General features: G+C 44.6%; 1 protein-coding gene across 3 annotated transcripts in view; it reads right to left on the minus strand.

Annotated features, from left to right (window-relative positions):
- nlgn1 (neuroligin 1) overlaps window positions 1–22,656 on the minus strand; it is a 798,160-nt gene extending 775,504 nt beyond the window's left edge. For 2 of the 3 annotated variants that reach the window (XM_085990297.1, XM_085990295.1), the window contains exon 1: window positions 22,019–22,655. The gene's annotated coding sequence lies outside the window, so the exon portion shown is untranslated. Of the gene's footprint in view, window positions 1–22,018 lie in introns of all 3 variants that reach the window. The other variant, XM_085990298.1, reaches the window with a different exon arrangement.
- Window positions 22,657–23,265: the final 609 nt, after the last annotated feature.

Here is a 23,265-nt window from a genome sequence, read left to right on the forward strand (position 1 = left end):
CCGGAAGGAGTTTTCCCAGAAAGAACCTGGCAGTGTAATGGAGAATTCCATGAGGGATTCGCAATCCAGTGTAATCTGATCTCATATGTTAGGTCATACGCAATATCTGTGAGTATCTTTGTTTGTTAACATAATAGTAACTTTGTCAGTGTAGTATTTTGACAATACTTTGTTTATAAACATAGAAACATAGAAGATAGGAGCAGGAGTAAGCCATTCGGCCCTTCGAGCCTGCTCCGCCATTCAATGAGATCATGGCTGATCATCCAAATTCAGTACCCTGTCCCTGCCTTCTCCCCATATCCCTTGATCCCTTTAGCCTTAAGAAATATATCCAACTCTTTTTTGAATATATTTAATGAACTGGCCTCCACCGCCCTCTGTGGCAGAGAATTCCACAGGTTCACCACTCTCTGGGTGAAGAAATTCCTCCTCATTTCAGTCCTAAATGGCTTACCCCTTATCCTTAGACTATGACCCCTGGTTCTGGACTCCCCGGCCATCATAAACATCCTTCCTGCATCTAGTCTGTCCAGGCCTGACAGAATTTTATAGGTTTCGATGAGATCCCCTCTCAATCTTCTAAACTCCAGTGAGTATAAGCCCAATCGACACAATCTCTCCTCATACGTCATTCCTGCCATCCCAGGTATCAGCCTGGTGAATCTTCGCTGCACTCCTTCCATGGCAAGAACGTCCTTCCTCAGGTAAGGCGACCAAAACTGCACACAATACTCAAGGTGCGGTCTCACCAAGGCCCTGTACAACTGTAGCAAGACATCCTTGTTCTTGTACTCGAACCCTCTTGCTATGAAGGCCAACATACCATTTGCCTTCCGCAAAAGGTTAATATTTGGTAGTTACAGAAGTTAGTCCAAATGTTAGTTTGTTATACAATTAGTCTATTCTACTGTTGTAAATATGTTTATATCTTATGTAATATCTAATGTATATTACTCAGTTTTATGTACAAAACATACTTTGTCTTTGTTTACTGTTTCACAAATTTGTTCAAGTAAAGCTTCAAAACAGCAAACGGCTTCACGAGGAATTATTTGAATATAAGTATTTAACTTGCTGGATAACTAGATAGGAGCACGTCTAGCAAGGTCAGTACACAATGCATTCACTATCTTCCTACATTTTGTCGCAGTCCTCCTTTATATTAACTACAACTCCCAATTTGGTGTCATCCGCAAAGTTTGAAATTGTACTTCCGATGCCCAAGTCCAAATCATTTATGTAAATAGTGAACAAGTGGTCCCAGTATTGTTCCTTGAGGAACATTGCTTCCCACCATTTGCCAATCTGAGTAACTACCTTTAACCCCTACTCTCTGTTTTCTGTTTTGTAGCCAGCTTGCTATCCATTCTGCTACTTGTTCCCTGACTCCACATATTCCGACCGTAGCCATGAGTCTACTGTGCGGTACCTTATCAAAGGCTTTTTGGAAATTCAAATATATTATGTCTACTACATTACCCTTATCTACCGTTTGTTACTTCTTCAAAGAATTCAATAAGGTTGGTCCATCAAGACCTTCCCTTTTAGAATCCATGCTGACTACTCTATTATATTTTCAGTTTCCAGATATTGTTATATTACATATTTGATGAAGGATTCCATTATCTTTCCTACCACTGACATTAAGCTAATTGGTCTATAGTTCCCTGGGCTTGTCCTATCTCCCCTTCTATATATAGGAATCACATTAGCTGTTCGCCAGTCTTCTGGGACCATTCCCTTTTCTAGTGAATTTTTAAATATATATATGTAATAGTGCCTCTGCTATCTCTTCCCTAACTTCTTTTAATATGCAATCCATCCGGACCAGGGGTTTTATCCTCTTCAAATTTGATTAGTTTATCAACCATCTCCCTCCTTTCTATCTCAAATGTCTATTTTTTTTATCTCTTCTTCTAGTGTCACGTCCACCCTGTTAGTTTCCCTGGTAAACACCGAGGCAAAGTAATTATTTAATATGTCTGCCATTTCGCTGTCATTACCTGTGAGTTTATCTTGTGTATCTCTTAGTGGCCCTATGCCTATCCTGATTTTTCTTTTGTTATTTATGTGTCTGTAGAATACTTCACTATTTCTTTTTATATTCCTTCATAATTTAATTTTGTAGTTTCTTTTTGCCTCCCTAATTGTTTTCTTGACTTCCTTTCCTAATCTTTTCATGTTCCCTTTTGTCATCCTCTCCTTTGTCGTCTATGTATTTAGTGTAAGCCTTTTTCTTTAGTTTCAATTTTGCCCTTATTTCTTCATTCATCCATGGTATGTCATTTCTGGCTCGTTTGTTCTTGCTTTTTAGTGGGATATATTTCTCTTGGATGCTATTGATCAAAGTTTGAAATGTTTCCCACTGCTGTTCTAGTTCTTGCACTGGGTGTCTGAAATGTGAAGAGTTCTATTCCCCAACACTGACATCCCTGATGATACACAAGCACAAAAATACCACCTAAAGCAGGTTAGGCCCTGTTTATCAATCATGCGCCCAGTTTATGTGGGCGAGAACTCCGTTTATATGGGCGAGATGCACACTGGGGCAAGATTTTTTTCTGAATTTCTGAAATTTAATAGTTATCCATTATTAATGAGACTCAAGCATGACTTTAGCATGGCCTCATTTTCTCCCTCCAAATTGTGCATCCCAAAATGTGCTGCAAATTCATCATGTGAGGTTGTGCATTTGACTGCATAACCCACAAAGACTACACTAGAAACTAAATCTTGCACATGATGTACAACATACCCATTTCAAAAATTGCCACTACTCTACTGCTCCCAACTAAGGTACAGTTTGGTTAAATGTAGGAGGAATCTCCCTCTTCTCTGCCCCAACAAAGTAGACAATCTGAAAAGGGAATCTCCCAACTGCATCAGTTTTATGTTTTCCATTTTTCACACCAACAATCCTTGTGAAACTGCCAAGCAGTTAGTGCTGTAGAAACGGGAATGTACGACCCTTACAGCTAGAAAATAAGAGACTTTTATCACGAGTCAGGTGTGAAACTCATGGTCCAAAGGCCAGTGTGCAATCCACAGCTCCCATTTAGCCTTCCTTGTATGAATGTTCTTATGTCATGGCACACCTTAGGGTACAACATTGAGCATATCTAGCTAAATTGCAATCCCATAAAAAGCTAAATGTGTAAGTTCATAATTAGAATGCACTTAACTTTTTTTGGTAATTAAATGAAATTGGTGACAGTACAATACTTCGATCTTGCAGGTAAGAAACTACAGCACTTTTGTATTATACATATATTAAAAGTAGCTTTTTCACATTACCAACAGATTATGTGTGTCAATTTTCTCCCCTCCTGCACTACAGAAGGAATCAATCTGAGCTGGGGTATCAATCCAAGCTGGGGTACAGTTCTACATGCACTTGGCACCTTCCAGTAGCATATCCAAGTGACTATTCCTTTGCGTTAGTCTAGTGAGTGTCGACAGGTTATTCATCTCTGGGGCTTTCACAGCCAAGCCCAATCCAGTTCTCGGTCTTCATCCACCCTATCCATGTGCATTTTCCAGCAGGGGCAGCAAGAACCCCAGCTTATGTTACCATCAATAGCCAAGACACTAAAGTCAAATGCAGCATCTTATTATCACCTCAGCTAACATCAACTAACTCTGCATAGAAAAGGAATTTAAGATAGGAAGCTATATTCTGTATGGCTCAACTATCCACTGTATTTACCAATGGAGCCATCGAGGAGCTCAAAGGATTTGTAATAATTTTTGAATTTCCCTCATTTTTCATTTGCTTTCCAGGTCTTGTCAGTTAGTTCACAGACTCATTGATTTATTTTTTTCAAATAAAACTACAACTTTGATTTCATTCTGGGTAGAATTTAATTACATGTATAACAACCTAGCAATGATAACTGTCATTGCAGTTTTATCTCCCAATCATAGTATTACATGGATCACAGATCTTACATAAAGTTTGAAAAATATTAGTTATCATTTTTGACATGTTGATTGGATGGATTTGATATAGAGATAGCACAGTCACATACAGAATACTGCTAGCATTTTTCCAGAACATAGTTGTAAAACCTTTGGGGGCCACAGGGGTAGTGTCTGCTTTCCGCTCGCAAGAATAAAATGTTTTTTGTTTCATCAGGAGTTTGCACATCAGTGTAAACAATGAAGAAATACTGAATGTTAGTTTGCCTTCATCTATTGATGTTCATGGCTTCACTGCCTGCTCTGATTTTAGAATGGAACCTCCTCTTCTCCTTTGTTGCTAAAGCTGCCTTCAAGAAGCCCAACTTCCTAATTCATGCCAAAAACCTCTGCCCCTCAACAACACTTAACCTTCTGCAAGGCTCAAGTGTGTCTCAGATTTGAATACTGTTTCCATATCTAAGAAGGATGTTCCAACACTTTTCTTGCACTCCTGAACAAGATAAAAGGAAAAATCTTCGAATAGGTGACCTTTATCTCACAGCTAGCCTCCAACCCTCTCTCTCTATTAAAGCCTTTCTCGTCTCTTTTTAAATATTACCATGTCCAGTGCTACTCTGAACCTTCCACTCTTGATAGAAAGAACTTGTATTATATAGGTGCCAAGGATCACAAGCAATGTTCACCATAAGTTTTTTTTGGTCCGTGCGCTGCTTTAATAGGATATACGCGGCCCATTCAAAAGTCCGTGCATGCGCGGTTTTTACCAATTTAAAAGCCAGCTCACCTGCTGCATGGGACCCCTGGAGTGCAGCGCAGCTTATAGGAAACACTGACTCCCACAGCTACCTTGACGACACTTCTTCCCACCCCGCTTCCTATAAGGACTCTATTCCATTCTCCCAGTTTCTCCATCTCCTTCACACCTGTTCTGACGATGTCACCTTCCATACCAGTGCGTCCGATATGTCTTTCTTTCTCCTCAACCAAGGATTCCCCTCGACCATGCTTGACAGGGTCCTCTACCGTGTTTGTTCCATTTCCCACATTTCTGCTCTCACCCTTCCCTTCCCAGAAACACGATAGGGTTCCCCTTGTCCTCACCTTCCAACCCAATAGCCTCCACATTCAACGGATCATCTTCCACTATTTCCACCACATCTAGAGTGATGCCACCACCAAATATATCTACCCCTCCTCTCCCTTTCAGCATTCCAAAGGGACTACTCCCTCAACGACGCCCTGTTCTACTCTTCAATTACTCCCAACACCCACTCCCCTTCCCACAACACCTTCCTGTGCAGGCGCAGGAGATGCAACACCTGCCCATTTACCTCCTCCCTTCCCATCGTCCAGGGGGCCCCAAAGAGTCCTTCCACGTGAAACAGCGATTTACTTGTACTTCTTTCAAATTATTATACTGTATTAGATTCTCACGATGTGGTCTCCTCTACACTGGGGAGACCAAAGACAGATTGGTTGATTGCTTTGCGGAACACCTCCGTTCTGTCCACAAGCGTGTCCCTGAACATCCGGTCGCCTGTCATTTTAATTCTCTGCCCCACTCCAAATTCTGTCCTTGGCCTCCTGCACTGTTCTAATGAAGCTCAACGGAAGCTCGAGGAACAGCATCTCATCTTTCTATTAGGCACTTTACAGCGTTCTGGACTCAACATCGAGTTCAACAATTTCAGATCATGACCACCACTCCTTTTTTTTCCATACAGCAGCTGTTGGTAATGATTCTGCTATTGCTATTTACACCTCCTCTAGACCCATCTTTTGCTCTTTACTTGTCCCATCCCCTTTTGCCTTGCACCATCATCCCTTTTGTAATTTAATCTCTCCTGCCTTCCACTTATCACAGACCTTCCCTTTTGTTCTTTTCTCCCCCCTTTCCCTGCCTCTGTACTTGCTTAAAACCTGGTGGCAAACATTTTCCAGTTTTGATGAAAGGTCATCAACCTGAAACGTTAACTTTGTTTCTGTCTCCACAGACGCTGCCTGACCTGCTGAGTATTTCCAGCATTTGCTGTTTTTATTTTGTATTATATAGTGCCTTATCGCATCTTTCAGAAATGTCTAAAAGTGCTTCACATGGAATAAATTATATTCTGCAGTTACTGTTTTTGTGTGGTAAACACACCAGCCATTTTGTGGAAGGTGTCACAAACGGCATTAAGACGAATGACCAGTTAATGAGGTACAAATTGGTATGCATTGCCCCCATTCAGGCATAAAACGGCCTCAACACATACCATTTTAGCAGTGGGACAGCTAGCGCTCAATCTGCACAGGTATTCGGCCCACTGCTATATTAGCGGGCCCTTTGCATATGTAAATGAGGGGCCTAATGCATGTTAATGGGCCCCTTGCTGCAATTAGTTTAGGATGAGCGGAGTAGGCATTAAGACGGCCATGCTCAGATTTCTTCAGCGGCCCAGAGACTGCCAACAAAGGGTATGTTATTTTTAAATAATCTTTTTATAAAATCTTCCTGTGAACAGAAAGATTAGGACCTCTCCTCCTACTCTACAGTTGCCGCTATCAGGCCCTCCCCCAGCCTGCTCCAACCCCTCCTGGGACTTACTCAAAGGACGAAACCGCCAAGGCTGGCGGCCCAAAATTGATTTTTCCCGTCAGCCAAGCTGCCTGTGGAGGCGTGACAGGCACTGGAAGCTCACCCTGAATATGAAGAGGAGGCCTGAGGACCAATACCTGGCGATGCTCAGGCCTCTCAGTTAGGGCGCGCACTGCCTCTGCAGCACTGAGTTTAGGCCCGATAACGGGCCTAGACAAGAATCTAACCCAATCTGTTACTTTTGTTCATTCCTGAACTAGAAATACACCATCCTACGTGTTCTTCCTCTGCCCTGCATGCTCATTATGTTGAATCAAGACTTTCTCCCACTTCAATTCATTCTTTCTCAAGAGCTTAAAAATGAAATTCCTTCCTATTCTCACTTATCCCTTCCTCCTACATGCTTAAAATTTTAATAGCCAAACTACCCGATTTGCCTAATTTTCTCTTCTAGTCTTTTCAACTTTGGTCATTTGCTGAACAATTGACCTTAACCCTTCATCTAGCATTAAAAAGATGGATGTAACTGGTAGAATAGATAAGGGAGAACCAGTGGATGTCGTGTATTTGGACTTTCAGAAGGCTTTCGATAAGGTCCCGCATAAGAGACTAGCGTGCAAAGTTAAAGCACATGGGATTGGGGGTAAGGTACTGACTTGGATAGAAAACTGGTTGGCAGACAGGAAGCAAAGAGTTGGAATAAACGGGTGGCAGGCAGTGACTAGTGGGGTACCACAGGGATCGTTGCTAGGGCCCCAGTTATTCACAATATATATTAATGATCTGGACGAGGGAACTAGATGTATTATCTCCACGTTTGCAGACGACACAAAGCTGGGTGGGCGTGTGTGCTGTGAGGAGGATGCAGAGAAACTCCAGTACGATTTGGACAGGTTGGGCGATTGGGCAGATGCATGGCAATTCTAACAGGACTAGACAGACTAGATGCAGGAAGGCTGTTCCCGATGGCGGGGGAGTCCAGAACCAGGGGTCACAGTCTAAGGATAAGGGGTAAGCCATTTAGGACTGAGATGAGGAGGAATTTCTTCACCCAGAGAGTGGTGAACCAGTGGAATTCTCTACCACAGACAACAGTTGAGACCAATTCATTAAATATATTCAAGAAGGAGTTAGATATATTTCTTAAGGCTAAGGGGATCAAGGGATATGAGGAGAAAGCAGGGACAGGGTACTGAATTTGGATGATCAGCCATGATCGCATTGAATGGCAGAGCAGGCTCGAGGGGCTGAATGGCCTACTCCTGCTCCTATCTTCTATGTTTCTAAATTATGATTCAGAAATTGCATCAAAACAATATTTGAGAATGTGATATATTACGCATGTTGCGACTGATAACTAGAAGACGAGAAATGCGAGGCAGACTAAGATGGGTTTAGAGTGCATGTGCATAAATGCACGGAGCGTGGTAAATAAGGTTGGTGAGCTGAAGGCACAAGTAACCACATGGGTTTATGATATAATGGCAATAACGGAGACCTGGCTCAAACATGAAGAGGAATGAGCACTTGATATTCCTGGGTACAATGTATTCAGGAAAGATAGGGAAGGAAAAAAAGGACAGAGTGGCAGCATTGATCGAAGATACTATTACAGCACTAGAAAGGGATGATGGGCTGGCGTTTCCGCTAGGTTGCGCTGTTTCTTTCAGCACAATTTGCCTGAATTCGATCAAACCAGCACAAAACATTGCGGAGTTTCAAACACAAATTATGAACAGAATAAATCGAGATTGAAAAATCGCCACTGCAAGTTTCCGCTAATTGTGCCCATTTGCGGGTCTTCAAGGAGGCTCTTATAATTAAGCTCGTAAAAAAAATTACTTTCTAAACACTGCCTGATTGTGCTGGTTCATGGCTTGGTGGGGGGGGGGGCGGAGAAAGGGAACACACTTCTCAAAAACTGCAATTTTAGGCGCAATTTACGCCCGGATTGCGAAGTCTGGACTTCCAGTGCCACCACCAAAGTATCACGCTTACCTACGGTGGGTCCCAGCTGCCCCCCACAGTGTGCGGTCTGGCTACCCTGAAGGTCAAGCCGCCCTCTCTGTTCGCCAACCTCGCACCCAACTGTCGACCCATAGCGACCAAGAGTAGGCGGTACAACTGGGAGGATAGACGGTTCATTGCGTCGGAAGTAGAAAGACTCAAGCGGGAGGGTATCATTGAATGCAGTACCAGCCCGTGGCGCGCCCAGGTAGTAGTAGTTAAGGGTAGCGAAAAGAAGCGGTGATAGATTATAGCCAGACGGTTAATCTATACACCCAGCTAGACGCCTACCCTCTGCCCCGCATAGCGGACATGGTTAACCAAATCGCACAATACCGGGTGTTTTCCACCATCGACCTAAAATCGGCATACCACCAGCTCCCCATTAGGCCAGAGGACCGTCCATACACCGCCTTCGAGGTGAACGGACGTCTCTACCACTTCCTCAGAGTCCCCTTTGGGGTAACGAACGGGGTCTCGGTCTTCCAGCGGGAGATGGACCGCATGGTCGATGAGAACCAGTTAACAGCCACCTACCCATACCTAGACAACGTCACCATCTGCGGTCACGACCAGCAAGACCACGACTCGAACATCGCGAGATTTCTGAAAACCACTCTCAGACTCAATCTCACCTACAACGAGGATAAGTGTGTCTTTAGCACCACGCGCCTCTGTATCCTGGGCTGCGTGGTGGAAAACGGGGAAATCGGTCCGGACCCCGACCGATTGCGCCCCCTACGGGAGCTACCCCTACCAAACACTCCCAAGGCCCTGAAAAGGTGCCTGGGGTTCTTCTCCTATTACGCCCAATGGGTCCCCAATTATTCCGACAAGGCCCGTCCCCTCCTGAAATCAACGTCCTTCCCGCTCACGGCCGAGGCCCACGCCGCCTTCAACAGCATTAAACACGACATTGAGATGGCCGCGCTGCGGGCAGTGGACGAAAACATCCCTTTCCAGGTCGAAAGCGATGCGTCCGACTTCGCTTTAGCAGCCACCCTCAACCAGGATGGGCGGCCCGTAGCCTTTTTCTCAAGAACCCTCCAAGGGCCCGAGATCAGGCACTCCTCGGTAGAGAAGGAGGCCCAGGCCATAGTGGAGGCAGTGCGGCACTGGAGGCACTACCTAGCCGGCAAACGCTTCACCCTGCTTACCGACCAGCGGTCGGTAGCCTTCATGTTTAACAACAAACAGAGGGGGAAGATCAAGAACGACAAAATTCTCAGGTGGCGGATCGAACTCTCCACGTTTGAGTATGACATAATATATAGGCCGGGGGCCCTCAGCGAATCCCCTGATGCCCTATCACGAGGGATGTGTACCAGCATCCAGGGGTACAGGCTACAGGGCCTCCACAATGGCCTCTGCCACCCGGGGGTCACCCGGCTATTCCACTTTATAAAATCCCGTAACCTGCCCTATTCCATCGAGGAGGTCCGGTCTATGACCAGGGACTGCCGCACCTGTGCGGAATGCAAGCCCCGTTTTTTCAGGCCCGACCGAGCCCACCTGATCAAAGCTACACGGCCATTCGAGCGCCTGAGCTTAGATTTCAAGGGACCACTCCCCTCCACCGAACGCAATGTGTACTTTCTCAACATTGTGGACAAGTACTCCCGCTTCCCATTCGCCTACCCCTGCCCAGATATGACCAGTGCCACGGTCATCAAGTGCCTCGGCAACCTGTTTTGCACGTTCGGCATGCCCAACTACATCCACACTGACAGGGGGGCGTCGTTCATGAGCGACGAACTGCGCCAATACCTGCTGTCGAAGGGGATAGCCACGAGTCGGACCACTAGTTATAACCCCCGGGGTAATGGGCAAGTGGAGAGGGAGAATGCGACAGTGTGGAAGGCGGTCACCTTAGCACTAAGGTCTAAAGGCCTCCCCACCTCCCGCTGGCAGGAGGTCCTCCCAGACGTACTCCACTCGATAAGGTCGCTACTGTGTACTGCTACTAACGCCACTCCTCACGAGAAGATGTTTGTTTTTCCCCGCAAATCAACCTCAGGAGTATCCCTACCCTCGTGGCTCTCCACCCCAGGGACAGTCCTGTTACGGAAGCATGTGAGGGGCCACAAAACAGATCCCCTCGTGGAGGCAGTACACCTACTCCACGCAAACCCACAGTACGCGTACGTCAAGCACGCCGACGGGCGTGAAGACACCGTGTCCATAAAGGACCTCGCCTCGGCAGGAAGCGACGACGACGACCCATCACCACCCCCCCCCGAAGAACCTCCACCATCCCCAGAGGTATCCTCACCACCCCCAGAAGTACCTGCAACACCCCCAGCACATGGGTATGCCCAGGAGGGCATCACGGACTCCCGGTCCTAACCCGAGGTACTGTTGCGACGTTCAGGAAGGACTATCACACCCCCGGACAGACTAAATCTGTAGAAGGGGTGAATGTGATGAAATATATGCCTTCATCAGCCCATGTGTTTTACCTGCTTGTATTGTGTGAACCGCCCCCTTTTGTTCCTATTGTGTGTATTGGCTACGCCCCTGTCTTTTGCCATATAAAGGTCTCAAGAGCTGTATGAGTCATTCCTACCAGACGAACCCGATGTGGGAAGACCTGCAATGCTGCAATGTTCTTAGTGATTAAAAGCCTTCAGTTGAATCCTTGTCTTTGAGTTATTGACGGCATATCAGTGCCCCAAGCAAAAACTCTACCCCAATGCACTTGAGGGTTCAAAGACAGAATCCATTTGGTTAGAATTAAGGAACAATAGAGGAACTATTAAGCTGCTGGCTGTATAATATAGGCCACCAAATAGTGGGAAGGAAATAGAGGAACAAATTTGCAGGCAAATTGCAGAAAGATACAGGAATTTTAGAGCAGGGGACTTTAATTAACCTAATATAGACTGGGAAAATAGTACTGTAAAGGGCAAAGAGGGGGACGAATTCCTGAAAAGTGTATAAGAGAACTTTCTTGATCAGTATCTTTCCAGCCCAACAAGGAAGAAAGCAGTGCTGGATCTAGTTCTGGGCAACGCAGTGGTGGAAGTGGAGCATGTTTCAGTGGGGGAGCATTTGGGAAACAGTGATCACAATATCATTAGGTTTAAAGTAGTTATGGAAAAGGACAAGGAAAAATCAAATGTGAAAATATTTAACTGGTGGAGGGCTAATTTCAGTGAGTTGAAAAGGGATCTGGCCCATGTGGATTGGAATCAAAGACTGGTAGGTAAAACAGTGAATGAGCAATGGGAGGCCTTTGACTAGTTCAAGTACAGGTTAGACACATTCCCACAAGGGGAAAGGAAGGGCATCCGAAGCTAAATACAGAAAATACAGTGGAGAACTGAAAAAGGAAAGAGGGGCAAAGAGATTGTATGAGAATAGATTAGTGGGCAACATAAAAGAGAATCTAAAAGTCTTTTATAAACATATAAATAGTAAAAGAGTAGTCAAAGGAAGGGTAGGCCCTATTAGGGATCATAAAAGAGATCTTCTTATGGAGGCAGAGGGCATGGCTAAATGAGCATTTTGCATCTGTGTTCACTAAAGAGGATGCTGTCAATGTCACAGTAAAGGAGGTGGTAGTAAAGAAATTGAATAGGATAAAAATAGATAAAGAGGTACTGAAAAGGTTGGCAGCGCTTAATGTAGAAAAGTCACCTGGTCCGGATGAGATGCTTCCTAGATTGCCGAGGGAAGAAAGGGTGGAAATTGCGGAGCTCTGGTCACAATCTTCCAATCTTCCTTAGATATGAGAGTGGTGCTGGAGGAATGCAAATGTTACATCCCTATTAAAAAAAAAGGGAAGAGGGATAAACCTAGCAATTACAAGCCAGTCAACCTAATGTCGGTGGTGGGGAAATTATTAGAGACATTAATCCGGGACAAAATTAATTGACACTTGGAAAAATATGCAATAATAAAATCAAAGCCAGCATGGCTAATTGTGTTTGATGAAGTAACGGAGAGGGTGGATGAGGATATTGCGGTTGTTGTTGTGTATATGGACTTTCAAAAGGCGTTTGATAAAATACCACATAACAGGCTTGTTAGCAAAGTTGAAGCCCATGGGATTAAAGGAGCAGTAGCTGCATGTATACAAAATTGCCTAAAGGACAGAAAGCAGAGAGTAGTGGTCAACGATTGTTTTTCAGGCTGCAAGGAAGTGTGCAGTGGTGTCCCCCAGGGTTCGTCGTTGGGACCACTGCACTTTTTGATATATATTAATGACCTGGACTTGAGTATTCAGAGCATAATTTCAAAGTTTGCAGATGTCACAAAATTCAGTAATGTAGTTAACAGTGAGCAGGACAGTAACAGACTTCAGGAGGATATAGAGAGACTGGTGAAATGAGCAGACACATGACAGATGAAATTTAACGCAGAGAAGTGATTAATTTTGGTAGGAAGAATGAGGCGCAGCAATATAAACTAAATGGTACAACTTTAAAAAGGGGTGCAGGAACAGAGAGACCTGGGGATGTACGTACACAAGTCTTTGAAAGTGGCAGGACAAGTTGAGAAGGCTGTTAAAAAGGCATACGAGATCCTTGGCTTTATAAATAGAGGCATTGGCCCCGATTTTCGGCTTGTGTGGGGAATGGTCGGATTTCCCCGAATGTGGGGTTTCTGACGCACATAAAAAAGTGCCAGCCAGCTCCACGCAATTTTCCCTCAAGTGGCCAATTAATTCCCAGCATGTGGGAAGCCTTGCTAATTGTCCAATTCGAGTCAGAAATCCCCACAGTATGATGTCATCATTCATGGTGCTTTCAAGGTCCATAGCGAGCACTGCATCCTCTGAAGGCTTCCAAACGAACCATACAGGATGGCAGAGGAGCCTGCAGCAGCTGTGGCCAGTGCCAGACCTCGAGCTGCCTCCAAATTCGACGAAGCTTCACTGCAGGCATTATTGGATGGTGTTAGGGCCCACAGAGAGGTCCTCTTCCCTAGGTCAGGGAGGAAGAGGCCTCCCACTGAGACCAATGCTGCATGGATGCAGGTGTCAGCAGATGCCAACTCGCTGGGAGTCACCAGAAGAACCTTGGCATTACATCTCTAACTCCTTCCTTTACTCCCCCACAGTAGCATCCAGAGCCCCCGTCCTCACTGTGGAGGAGGAAGAGGCTGTGCAGCCAGACTCCTCAGAGGAAGTTCCAACCTCTGAGGGCGCAGCGTCAGCAGAAGTAAGCACACCCAGCACCAGCTCAGACACTCACACCTCGGGGGGACCTTCGGGACATAGAGTAGTGTTGTCACCTGGTGTTTCACAGCTCACAAGTGAGCCTCAACAGATTCTGGAGACAGGGACAGCAGTGGAGAGTCCTCGTCGGAGGGCGCAGGACTCTGCCAGCTCAACTCAGCTGCGCTGCATGTCGACCCTCTGCCACTGGGTTCATCCGCAAGAGAAGAGGTGATGGATCTCCATGCAAAGATGCAGGAGTCTCTGGCAGGTTTTGTCTCCAGGGTCGCTGCGAGTGTGTAGCGAATGGAGGAGTCCATAGCGACCATGAGCAGAGCCTTTGTGGAGTCATTGGCGCATGAACGCATCACCATGGAAAGATTGGCAACCTCCATGGAGGAGATAATTCGCCAAGGTACGGAAAACATGGTGAGTGCTCATAAGAGAATGACATCTCTTGAGGAGCGTTGGCCATCTGTTGAACAGAGAAACCAGATCTTCATAGAAGTCCTTCTGAGTAGGACTGCCAGTGCAGAAACGGGTCCCACTGGCCCCCTAAAGCGCAGCAAGGTGCTCTCAAGCCACTTCCAAGCGCTGGCCCCTTCTGGCCTGTGCAGCTTCAGGTGAGTGAGCAGCAGCCTGGTGCTCCTGGTGCTCATCCTGCTGTTCCTGGTTCTGCTGCTGCCGCCTCTGCTGTTGGAGATCCTCTAATGCCAGGAAGGAAAGGTACCAAAGGCCTCCCATGCTTCTGGCAGATGCCTCCGTTGAGGAGGTGCTGAGTTAGAGTGGTGAAAGGGGCTTCCCAGGAGCTCACACTGGAGAAGTGTGTGAGGCTCCAACTTTCTACAGCTGCTCCAAAGGCTTCAAAAAGTTCCCCCAAGCCTTGATCAACAAGGTCCTGCAATCTGCAAATGCTGCCTATTTAAATCTCTTCAGCCCTCAGCGACCTGCTGCTGCAAGCAAGCAAGCCAGCTGCTTTCACGCCAGCTCTCATTGGCGGGGTTCCCCACAGGCGTGTTTCATGTGGGGAAAGCCTCAAAGTCGCAACGGCCCCGGAAAATCTTCCTTAACAAGGTGATCATTGGTGATTAGTGCTCCGACGAGCAGTCCCGCCAGCGGCGGCCGGGACTGAAGCGGGTGACGGAGAAACGGCGGTCCGAAAGTCGGACGGGGCGTGGAATCAGGCGGGGGGAGTCCCGACCTGCTTTTTCCGCAATTTTCGGACCCCGGCCGCATGAAAAGCCGCCCGACGGCTGCCAGAAAATCAGGGCCATAGAGTAGGAAAGCAAGGAAGTTATGCTAAACCTTTATAAAACACTGGTTATGCCCTAGCTGGAGTATTTTGGTGGCCACCACACTTTAGGGGGGATGTCAAGGCCTTAAGAGAAGGTGCAGAGGAGATTTACTAGAATGGTACCAGGGATGAAAGACTTCAGTTATGTGGAGAGACTAGAGAAACTGTAGTGGTTATCCTCAGAGCAGAGAAGGTTATGAGGAGATTTGATAATCAAAATCTTGAAAGGTTTTGATAGAATAAATAAGAAAAAACTATTCCCAGTGGCAGAAGGCTTGGAAACCAGAGGACACAGACTTAAGATAATTGGTAAATGAACCAGAGGCAACATGAGGAAAACCAATTTTACGCAGCGAGTGGTTATGATCTGGAATGCACTGCCTGAAAGGGCGGTAGAAGCAGATTCAATAATAACTTTCAAAAGGGAATTGGATAAACACTTAAGGAAAAACTTGCTGGGCTATGGGGAAGGAGCAGGGGAGTGGGACTAATTGGATAGCTCTTTCAAAAAGCCAGCACAGGCACGATGGACCAAACGGCTGTACCTTTCTATGATTCTACGATAAGTTTACATGTGCGGGATGCATTGACTTTTCTTTAACTTGTCTCTTCATTTCCCATGACTCGGCTATTAGTCAATCTAATATTGAGGAAACTTACACATATTCAAGGTTACTGCATGAGTAAGTCATTTAAGAATTTACATATGCCACAAATATTGCTATGAAACTTCTATCCACATCAGCAAGGGCAGAAAATCAGGACAAAAATCAATGTGGAGAGTTCACATGACCTTTGGAAAGCAGTAAAAGGTATAATCTTCACATATAAATATCATAACTGGAGTATGATAATCCATACATTTAATATGTAAAATAATTTTATTTTGATTTAGTCTTTGGTCTTTTCTGCTTAAATATACAGTAATAATTACTCCTACGTTCTTATAGTTGTCATATAAGTATCAGTAAATTACTGTATTTACTAATTTTGTTTTTTGTTGATTTCTCCATGAGGCTGAAGAGACTGTTTTAGAATTGAGAGATTTTTTTCTTCAGTGAGCTAAAACTCAATAGTGCATGTTGACAACACCCAATGAAATAGCCAAGCACTGATCTACTAAATTTCAGCTTCACTTCAGTTTTTTGCCTGTACATTGTGCTCTCACAGGTTTTCTTTTGTATTCATTCACGGGATGTGGGCATCACTGGCAAGGCCAGCATTTATTGCCCATCCCTAATTGTCACGGTAACTCATTCTATACATTTCATTTCATTAAAAAAAGTTCTACTATATTATGAATAACTAGGGTTTATTATGAATATAATTTAAGTTTGTTTTAAACATCTTGTCAAATTTATTCTTCATTGGTCAAGTCTGTGTTTTTCTCCTTTCTAATTGGTTATTTTCTACTTTCTTTATTCGCCACTCATATTCTACAAAACACTGCTTCCCAACACCCCCCCCGCAAAAAAAAGCTGTCCTATCACATTGCAGCAAAACAGTTTTTCTGAGATACAGCTACCATGACAGATCCTCACTCCAAAATATATATTCCCAAAGCAAAAAGCAAAATACTGGAAATCTGAAATAAAAACAGAAAATGTTGGAAACACTCAGCAGGCCAGGCAGAATCTGTGGAGAGAAACATAGGGTTAAAGTTTCAGGTCGATGACCTTTCGTCAGAATCAGTTTTGACCTGAAATGTTAACCTATATTCTTTTGGCTACAGGTGCTATCTGACCTGCCAAGCGTTTCCAGCATTTTCTGTTTTATTCCTAAAAATAATCTAATGATAGAACATACAAAAAAAAAGACTAATTCATTTAAAATAAATCACAAATTTAGCATTAAACTTCCTATCCTAACTTCCAAGTTCTCTGGTCCCCACTACCACCTGAAAAATGAATAAGCTCAATCCAAGGTACACTGTCCTCTGCTAGCAAATTCTACTATGTGTCCACATCCCATTATACTAGGAACTGACCCAACGTCATAAGGCCCAATATAAGGAACACATGCATGTGGCAGACGGCCAAAGGCAAGCACAAGTTGACAACTATGTCCCTTCCCAACTTATGGTGGAAGGAACCACTCTCCTCTTGCTTCTGCCTGCGACTTTCAGCTTGGTGCCTGATCTTCCTCTCATTCCCATTGCAAGACATCACTGGAGGAAATGGAAGCAATTGTAGATCACATGATTATAGGAATGTAATTGGTTGAGATTGCAGGAGTAACAGAAGCAGTAAGAAAATAAGAGAGTTTTTTTTTACTCATTCACAGGATGAGTGTCACTGGCAAGGCCAGCATTTATTGCCCATTCCTAATTGCTCTTGAGAAGGTGGTGGTGAGCCACCTTCTTGAACAGCTGCAGTCCGTGTGGTGAAGGTATTTCCACAGTGTTGTTAGGGAGGGAGTTCCAGGATTTTGGCCCAGCGACGATGAAGGAACGGCGATATATTTCTAAGTCAGGATGGTTTGTGACTTGGAGGTAGTGGTGTTCCCATGTGCCTGCTGCCCTTGTCCTTCTAGGTGGCAGAGGTCGCAGGTTTGGGAGGTGCTATCAAAGAAGCTTTGGCAAGTTGCTGCAGTGCATCTTGTAGATGGTACACCCTGCAGCCACGGTGCTCCGGTGGTGGAGGGAGTGAATGTTTAAGGTGGTGGATGGGGTGCCAATCAAGCGAGCTGCTTTGTCCTGGATGATGTTGAGCTTTTTGAGTATCATTAAAGTTGCACTCATCCAGGCAAGTGGAGAGTATTCCACTGCACTCCTGACTTGTGCCTTGTAGATGATAGGAAGGTTTTGGGGAGTCAGGAGGTGAGACACTCGCCACAGAATACCCAGCCTCTGACCTGCTCTTATAGCCACAGTATTTATGTGGCTGGTCCAGTTAAGTTTCTGGACAATGGTGACCCCCCAGGATGTTGATGGTTGGGGATTAGACAGTGGTAATGCCATTGAATATCAAGGGGCAGTGGTTAGACTTTCTCTTGTTGTGGATGGTCATTGCCTGGCATTTGTGTGACACAAATATTACCTGCCACTTATCCGCCCAAGCCTGAATGTCGTCCAGGTCTTCTTGCATGCGGGCATGGACTGCTTCATTATTTGAGGAGTTGTGAATGGAACTGAACACTGTCAATCATCAGTGAAGATCCCCACTTCTGACTTCATGTTGGAAGGAAGGTCATTGATGAAGCAGCTGAAGATGGTTGGGCCTAGGACACTACCTTGAGGAACTCCTGCAGCGATTTCCTAGGGCCGAGATGATTGGCCTCCCACAACCACAACCATCTTCCTTTGTGCTAGGTATGACTCCAGCCAGTGGAGAGTTTTCCCCCTGGTTCCCATGGACTTCAATTTTACTAGGGCTCCTTGGTGCCACACTCAGTCAAATTTTGCCTTGATGTCAAGGGCAGTACTCTCTGGAATTCAGCTCTTTTGTCCATGTTTGGACCAAGGCTGTAATAAGGTGTGGAGCCGAATGGTCCTGGTGGAACCCAAACTGAGCATCGGTGAGCAGGTTATTGGTAAGTGCCAATTGATAGCACTGTCGATGACACCTTCCATCACTTTGCTGATGATTGAGAAGAGACTGATGGGGTGATAATTGGCCGGGTTGGATTTGTCCTGCTTTTTGTGAACAGGACATACCTGGGCAATTTTCCACTTTGTGGGGTAGATGCCAGTGTTGCAGCTGTACTGGAACAGCTTGGCTAGAGGCACGGCTAGCTCTGGAGCATAAGTCTTCAGCACTAGTCGGGATGCTGTCAGGACCCATAGCCTTTTCTGCATCCAGTACGTTTAGTTGTTTCTTGATATCATGCGGAGTGAATCTAACTGGCTGAAGACTGGCTTCTGTGATGGTGGGTCCTTCAGGAGGAGGCCGATATGGATCATCAACTCGGCACTTCTGGCTGAAGATTGTTGCAAACGCTTCAGCCTGGTCTTTTGCACTCACGTGCTGGGCTCTGCCATCATTGATGATGGGGATGTTCATGGAGCCTGTTCTTCCCATTAATTGCTTAATTGTCCACCGCCATTCCTGACTGGATGTGGCAGGACTGCAGAGCGTTGATCTGCTCTGTTGGTTGTGGGATCGCTTAGCATGCTGCTTCCAATGTTTGGCATGCATGTAGTCCTGTGCTGTAGCGTCACCAAGTTGGCACCTTATTTTTAGGTAATCCTGGTGCTGCTCCTGGCATGCTCTTCTACACTCCTCATTGATGGTAATGGTAGACTGAGGGATGTGCCAGGCCATGAGGTTACAGATTGCAGTGGAATACAATTTTGCTACTGCTGATGACCCACAGCGCATCATGGATGCCCAGTTTTAAGCTGCTAGATCTGTTCTGAATCTATCCCATTTAGCATGGTGGTAGTGCCACACAACACAATGGAGCATGTCCTCAGTGTGAAGACAGGAAATCCGTCTCCACAAGGTCTGTGCGGTGGTCACTCTGACCAATACTGTCATGGACTAATGCATCTGTGACAGATAGCTTGCCGAGGACTATGTCAGGTAGGTTTTTCCCTCGTATTGGTTCTCGCACCACCTGGCGCAGGGCCAGTCTGGCAGCTTTGTCCTTCAATATTCGGCCAGTCATGGTGCTACTGAGCCACTCTTAGTGATGGACATTGAAGTCCCCCACCCAGAGTACATTCTGTGCCCTTGCTGCCCTCAGTGCTTCTTCCAAGTGCTGTTCAACATGGAGGAGTACCGATTTATCAGCTGAGGGAGGGCGGTAGGTGGTAATCAGCAGCAGGTTTCCTTGCCCATGTTTGACCGGAGACTTCATGGGGTCTGGAGTCAATGTTGAGGACTCCCTGGACCACTCCCTCGCGACTGTACGCCACTGTGCTGCCACCTCTGGTGGGTCTGCCTTGCCGGTGGGACAGGACATCCCCAGGGATTGTGATGGAGGAGTTTGGGACATTGGCTGAAAGTTATGATTCTGTGAGTATGACTGTGTCAGGCTGTTGCTTGACTAGTCCATGGGACAGCTCTCCCAATTTTGGCACAAGTCCCCAGATGTTAGTGAGGAGGACATTGCGGTGTCAACTGGGCTGGGTGTGCCTTTGTTGTGTCCGAATCTGGTGCCTAGGTCAATGCTGGGTGGTCCGTCCCATTTTATATAGAAAAATAAGAGAGGCAACAGAGACACAATATGAGATAAGAGGGAAAGTGGGAGTGTAATAAACACAGGAAAAAACTGCCAGACACAGGTAGAAATACCCAAACAGTAACAGTGAAAAACACAAAAAGGTTAAAAGTAACAGAGACACAGGTGACTTCAGACCAGCTCTTCCAGGAAAGCCCTAAATCTCCAGTCAAAAAACACAATGATCCACAAGCAGCACCGGCAGAATAGTCTGACCTCAGCCTCACAGGCCAAAAGGCCATCCTTTGATATTCCATGCCTACTTCATCCACCTAACAGATAAATGAAGCTCTTGAACAACTACAACAGCTCAATGAGAAATCAAGCAACCCCATCAGTTCACTATAAGCAACATACAGTATACAGAACACAGCACTCAATGTCCCAATTAGCCATGAGCAACACTGCAGAAGATATACTAGCCATTATTAAAAGATGTTTTGTGATTGTTAAATCTATTTTCCATATCACCTTAGACTGTACATGTAGGTTCAATAGAAGGATATTTAAGTACTTTCAACATTTCCACAGGAAGCAGGTCTTACAGGATTTTAAAAAAATATATCCCAAGAACAAAAAAAAGGCAAAAATGTGAAAACACTTTACAACTTTCATTCAGTAAGTCTGCTAGGAAGACTGCTGTGCTTAATTCTCATTTTTGTTGCCTGCAATTAAGTAGTGCTGTTCAATAGGTAGCAATCATGGAACTAGACTGAGCTCTAACGCATATGTACTGCAATAAATACATGCATAGATCAGTGATACAATAAAGCTTTTAAGTATGAGCATCGCTTTTATTATCTAACTAAAAGGTTGCCCCTAATTTTCAAATCGAGCAATGCAGGCGTTTCTAACACTCTTAGCAAAGGCATCCATGATTAATTACACCCGAGGAACAATATTTAACACTTTCGCTTTTTCGGAAAGAACCATCAGGCACTCTAATTAATTCATGAACAATCAACTTATTTTCTTTGGAAACGTCGGGTTATCGGCTAACACGCCACCATTATAATTCATTCTGAGGCAGCACAGATTGATGTTACCTGAAAACAGTGTAATTGTGTTGGGGGTTTAAAGACGATGTGAAAGGAATTTAATATTTTGTTTTAACAACAGATTTTAAAATGACAAAATCTGTGTTTTAGGTCGTATTTTGCCGAATTTTAAAACGAGACGCACGTTCAGCTCTATAACGATAGCCCTCAGATACACTATTTTCTTGCAACAATGCAATACTCCACATCAATCAGAACATCAGGTGCACTTGTTAAAATGTTTGTAAAGCTATGTAAACATAAGCAAACAAAGAAATTGAAAAATAATAGGATTTAATATCATAACATTTGCATATTGTTTAAAATAAGGCGGAATTAAAGCTGGACTATTTCAGTAATTTGATTCTGTACAATTATTCTGAAGACCATATGCAATTTTTGCATATTTTGTGACATCATGCTCTACTTGGATATGTAATGAAAGCTCAACTCTTAATTATAAGTCAATTAATATCAAGTAATTTGTACGGTTCATTTTAATTAAAGCTGCTGGAAATTGATTTCGTTCCGCCAATGATACACTCGACAAAGGTGTTCTGCAATTTATACTGAAAAATAATAAAATTATTTGGTAAACCACTGTTCAACATCGACAAAACAGATAATGTATAGGATGCAGCACACAAATTGCTACTTTACATTTTCGATTTGAAAATACAACGTTATGGCAGCAACCTTATCGTTTTCTGTAAATTAAACTGAGCACATATCGTCTAAATCGGCAACTGACTTACATAGTAACAAGTATGATTTTTTTCATATCACTGTACCCACTGGATATTATTATACATATATGTCACGTATACTTAAAATAATAAACCAAAATTATTTACCAGCGCCAGAGCTCCTACAATCTGTGGGCTTGCCAATCGGTTGATATTTATTAGCTATTCACGTACATGATGTGAAAAAAACATGCGACTTGAAGAATCTTCCTTGCTTTTCCCCTTCTCACTCTAATCGACGGCACGATGCACTCGGCACTTGCAGCTGCGATACGATTCAGCTCACTGCTGTTCAGAGGCTACATACCAAAATTTGTCGAATTTGTAATAGTTTTCCCATTCACCTCCATTAAAACCCAGCAATCGTACAACTCTATCTCGTCGGGGTAATCCTAACCACAAGGAATTCAGTGGCGTTTTCACTTGGATTCCTGCAAACCTAATTTTTGCCGACTTCCTCTGTGGTTCCCATCCTTAGCATAGGAGATCTGAAGGAATTTAAGGTCTTTGCGCTATAAACCTTTCACGGATCGGATGCATTTCGCGAAGAGCCTCCGAGATCTGTTTTCGGTGATGAGCTTTTTGACACAGGTTTTACCGTTCGGCTGCACTTCAAAACGGCGCACAGATACACCTAGCGGCGACCAGATGACTTACACTTCCTTACTCTTGCCATTTTCTGGAGAATTACCTTCACTTCTTTGCAGCACAATACTGGAATCCTGGTAGTTTTGTGTTGTATCCTTGGATTCTAGACATTCAAAAATAGTGTTGTTCATAGTAAGGTCCTGAAACAAACTAGATATAGCCTGCTCTGAAAACTTCAGAGAAGTCCACCATTTTGGACTTCTCTTTAACACTACAATATAAACTTTGTTTTTAGAAAAAAATAACTAGTTTTTTGACATATAATGGGAGTTAAGAAAAACGCAGTATTCAAAATCTCAGGTTTACTCTTGGCGGCATGCGCTCGGCCAGCTAGGAAGAAGCAGATTAGACACATCAATGTGTGGCTTGATATATGGCTAGTGGATTTAATTTGGGGGCAGAACAAAACTTTACAGATGGGACAGGATTTGCCTAAAGCAAACCAGTACCTTTGCTCAGAAGCTAAATAGAGTTGCAGTGGGAGGGTTTAAATTTGTATGTGAAGGAGGACTAAGGGGATAATTTTAACCTAACCCACCCGGCCGGGATACTGATGGGATCGGATTAACCGCCTCTTTTACACCCCACCCAATTTTACTTTCCAATGGAGTTGCGGTCAGTCATTCACTGCTCTGACAGCGATATTTAAAAAAAAAGTTTGTTCATATTTATTTCAGGTTTATCTTTTACCTTACTCCTCAATCACC

This window comes from Somniosus microcephalus, chromosome 6 (assembly GCF_052327205.1).
Source record: "Somniosus microcephalus isolate GS21.2 chromosome 6, FLI_Smic_1.0, whole genome shotgun sequence".
NCBI lineage: Eukaryota > Metazoa > Chordata > Chondrichthyes > Squaliformes > Somniosidae > Somniosus > Somniosus microcephalus.